Here is a 4,306-nt window from a genome sequence, read left to right as displayed (position 1 = left end):
GCGCTACAATATTTGGCTATGTCTTGGCTACTTTAATATTATTTTTACGTGTTTTAGCTGGCAACACTGGATCGACCGTGAAAGGGAGCCAGTATTTAAACGAGGCTTAATTTTCTAATTTTTAACGATACAATAGCGACGATTATTACTTTTTAAAAAAATTTGATAGGCTAAACATGAAGGAAAATTCAACGCGAAGTAGGTTAATAGCGATATACTAATATACTAATTACATGGGATATAATAATATACTTCACTAATAATGGATTTTTTCATACTTTTCGGTTATCCGCCCTTTCAATTATCCGACCAACCCCAGTCCCCAATTGAGTCGGATAATCGAGGCTCTACTGTATGTGTATAGTAAGAAATTAAATGTATATTCTGAATTGCTTTTACATATACGCTTGAAACATACATAAAGCCTGGACTTAACATTACCTGAAAACAGAAACTCAGAAACAGAACTGACGTATATATAGTTTTCGTTTCAGTTATGTTTTCGTTTTAACTTGACTCCACTAGAAATGCGCCATCTGTTGATCAGTTCTGTAATTGTCGTAGAGTCAAACGTGGACGACGCTACGGATTTTGCCATCCTTTCTCTGCATTTATTAACAATTTCATTGTTAATAATCTTTGAATTATTTACATTTTTTGTCGTACAGACATCTGTATTTTCTAACTTGTTCGATGAAGAATTCCAAATCTATTTGTTTCCTCGTCGTTTTCCGTACACTTTTCGCCATTACGACAATTAAACTACACGTGACTAATGCACGTGACTACGCGTCACAAATCCTTACGTATTTATTGGTTGCGGTACGACAGAAGCGCGGGACGAAAACGGAAAAGTTAAATAATTTTTAACTCTGCTTTCGGTCTTGTTTCCGTCCAACAGAACGTTCCAAAACCGGAAGTTTCGTCAGTTTGGCTTTCAGTTTTACGATTACGTCGCGGATTCCGGTAATGTGGAGTCCAGGCTTAACTTCACTTAACTCTGTGAAATGGAGTATTGACTGTCGTGGGGGTATAGCTCAGTGGTAGAGCATTCGACTGCAGATCGAGAGGTCCATGGTTCGACTCCGTGTGCCCCCTTCTGTTTTTATTTATTCGAAAATTCATACTGCTAGACAGAGTAAGAAAATATAAGTTCTGAGTATAATTGTTTCTTTAACATTAAAATTATTTTTAATTAACAGAGCTGTAGAACAATATGTTCTAACTTTTTTGTTCCTAACTTTTTTGTTCCTATCAGAGCTGTAGAACATATTGTTCTACAGCTCTGATAGGAACAAAAAAGTTAAAGGAACCGTACCTCATGGGAATTTGTAAAGAACGCCCACTAAGGGGCGTCCCGGGCTACTACTATTTTGATATTTTATCACGATAACATTACACGTTTTTGGTAGGCAGCAACTAAGTCAGTCGCTGCATATCAAAAATACCACTTTGGCATGAGGGCCACAAATAAAAGAAAAATTCAACAATACAAAACAATTACATATGACGTATAACGAAACGATTAAAACAAATTCACTAGTCCAAGTATTGTAAAGTTAAACACCGATCCACATAAGTCAAACAACATCGAAATATCCTGCATAGAGTTGCGTGCTTTTCTCGGCTACAGTTAAAAGAAATAGACCCACCTGTTAGCAAATCTAATATAATCGAAATGGGTTGATATAATGATGATGATAATAATAAACCCAGAGCAAAAACGATTAGGAGTTAAAAGTTGAAATTTGGTACACAGTTAGGGTACGCCACGAGAATGCAAACTATAAACGGTTTTTTTTAGTTATTAGGCTCAACATAGCCCAATAGATAATCTGACAGATCATTTGGTAATACAAATGTGCTGTTGTTTATTATGTAAATTACACAATCAATCCGCAAGAAGGAAGTGCAGCTACCCATTCTTTCACAGTTAAGAAAATATTGTTCGCAATATAAATTAAAACTTTCAGTTGTACGAAATATGTTGTAAATTCCGTATCTTACAATGGTGGAAGCAATTGTTTCCAATCAAACCCCAATCACTCGTAATGTAATCCGAGTAAATTGTCTTTTTAGCGAAGTTTTACATTTAACAAATATTCTGCCAAATCCGAGAGAAAATAATTTGTTAAAAATAAACTATCCTTTAAAAAAATGCAATTAAAATACTCGATATATTACATCTATGACGTAAAATTCGTGACGTAACGCGTGACGCATTGTAACGACAAATTCGAATTCGTTCCATTTCGTATTGTTGCCGACGCCATCTTGGAATTTTATGCTTTCCGGAAATTGCGAGTTCTTTTTCCCTCCATTTTAACATTTTTCGTAGAAATTTTAATAATGAAAACTCTCGTAACGTAGGTAACTTACTATTTTTTGATTTATATCAAAATTAAGTAAATTAAATCAGATACGTTTTAAATTTAGATTTGCAACCTGTAACCTGTAAGGTTACGGAATGCGTATTTATAATGTTATTTATTATTANTGACTGTCGTGGGGGTATAGCTCAGTGGTAGAGCATTCGACTGCAGATCGAGAGGTCCATGGTTCGACTCCGTGTGCCCCCTTCTGTTTTTATTTATTCGAAAATTCATACTGCTAGACAGAGTAAGAAAATATAAGTTCTGAGTATAATTGTTTCTTTAACATTAAAATTATTTTTAATTAACAGAGCTGTAGAACAATATGTTCTAACTTTTTTGTTCCTAACTTTTTTGTTCCTATCAGAGCTGTAGAACATATTGTTCTACAGCTCTGATAGGAACAAAAAAGTTAAAGGAACCGTACCTCATGGGAATTTGTAAAGAACGCCCACTAAGGGGCGTCCCGGGCTACTACTATTTTGATATTTTATCACGATAACATTACACGTTTTTGGTAGGCAGCAACTAAGTCAGTCGCTGCATATCAAAAATACCACTTTGGCATGAGGGCCACAAATAAAAGAAAAATTCAACAATACAAAACAATTACATATGACGTATAACGAAACGATTAAAACAAATTCACTAGTCCAAGTATTGTAAAGTTAAACACCGATCCACATAAGTCAAACAACATCGAAATATCCTGCATAGAGTTGCGTGCTTTTCTCGGCTACATTTAAAAGAAATAGACCCACCTGTTAGCAAATCTAATACAGTAATACCCCGAACATACGCGTTAGGTGGGACTGACAAGTGAGCGGTAACCGCTTAAGTCGAATTCGCGTAATTCGGGGTATAATTTCGCATATAAATGCATACAAATAATTTTTAATTGGGGCCGGAGGCTAAAGAAAACTATAATTTAGAAAAAAATGTTTAATAAAATCTTAGATAATACATATGTATAACAAATTACGCCTATATTATTTTACAATTTTTCACATTTACTCGATTATTACACCATAATTTTAACATTGTTTCCATCTCAGCGATAATACTCATTGATAATTTTAAAACAAGATTATATTATGATTTAAACTCTCTGCTAATGTTTTTCTTAAATGTTTATAATTTATCTTGATATAAAATAAATATAATTTGTGTAAGTCGGGGTATTACTGTATAATCGAAATGGGTTGATATAATGAGATTGATAATAATAAACCCAGAGCAAAAACGATTAGGAGTTAAAAGTTGAAATTTGGTACACAGGGTACGCCACGAGAATGCAAACTATAAACGGTTTTTTTAGTTATTAGGCTCAACATAGCCCAATAGATAATCTGACAGATCATTTGGTAATAGGAATGTGCTGGGTTGTTGTTTATTATGTAAATTACACAATCAATCCGCAAGAAGGAAGTGCAGTTCAGAAAATATTGTGGCAATATAAATTAAAACTGAAATATGTTGTAAATTCCCGATCTTACAATGGTGAAAGCAATTGTTTCTAATCAAACCCTAACCACTTGTAATCCTAGTAAATTTTCTTTTTAGCGAAGTTTTACATTTAACAAATATTCTGCCAAATCCGAGAGAAAAGAATTTGTTATAAATAAACTGTACTTTAAAAAATGCAATTAAAATACTCGAAATATAACATCTATGAGGTAAAACTCGTGACGTAACGCGTGACGCATTGCAACGACAAATTCGAATTCCTTCCATTTCGTATTGTTGCCGACGCCATCTTGGAAATTTATGCTTTCCGGAAATTGCGAGTTTCTTTTCCCTCCATTTTAACATTTTTCGTACAAATTTTAATAATGAAAACTCTCGTAACATAGGTAACTTAATATTTTATTCGATTTATATAAAAATTAAATAATTTAAATTAAATACGCTTTAAATCTAGAGTTAACTTCGTT

The 4,306-nt window shown here is 33.5% G+C and overlaps 2 non-coding genes across 2 annotated transcripts; both read left to right on the top strand.

Annotated features, from left to right (window-relative positions):
- The first annotated feature begins 1,026 nt into the window (after positions 1-1,026).
- On the top strand, positions 1,027-1,098 carry Trnac-gca. The gene has a single exon. It is a non-coding gene; the product is annotated as a tRNA-Cys (tRNA).
- A 1,409-nt stretch (positions 1,099-2,507) lies between these two features.
- Positions 2,508-2,579, top strand: Trnac-gca. The gene has a single exon. It is a non-coding gene; the product is annotated as a tRNA-Cys (tRNA).
- Positions 2,580-4,306: the final 1,727 nt, after the last annotated feature.

This window comes from Centruroides sculpturatus, unplaced genomic scaffold, assembly GCF_000671375.1.
Source record: "Centruroides sculpturatus isolate CEXI.00-Female unplaced genomic scaffold, Cexi_2.0 scaffold179, whole genome shotgun sequence".
Classification (NCBI taxonomy): Eukaryota; Metazoa; Arthropoda; class Arachnida; order Scorpiones; family Buthidae; genus Centruroides; species Centruroides sculpturatus.
The sequence above is the reverse complement of the archived record's forward strand: the minus strand, read 5'-3'. Positions and strand labels throughout refer to the sequence as shown.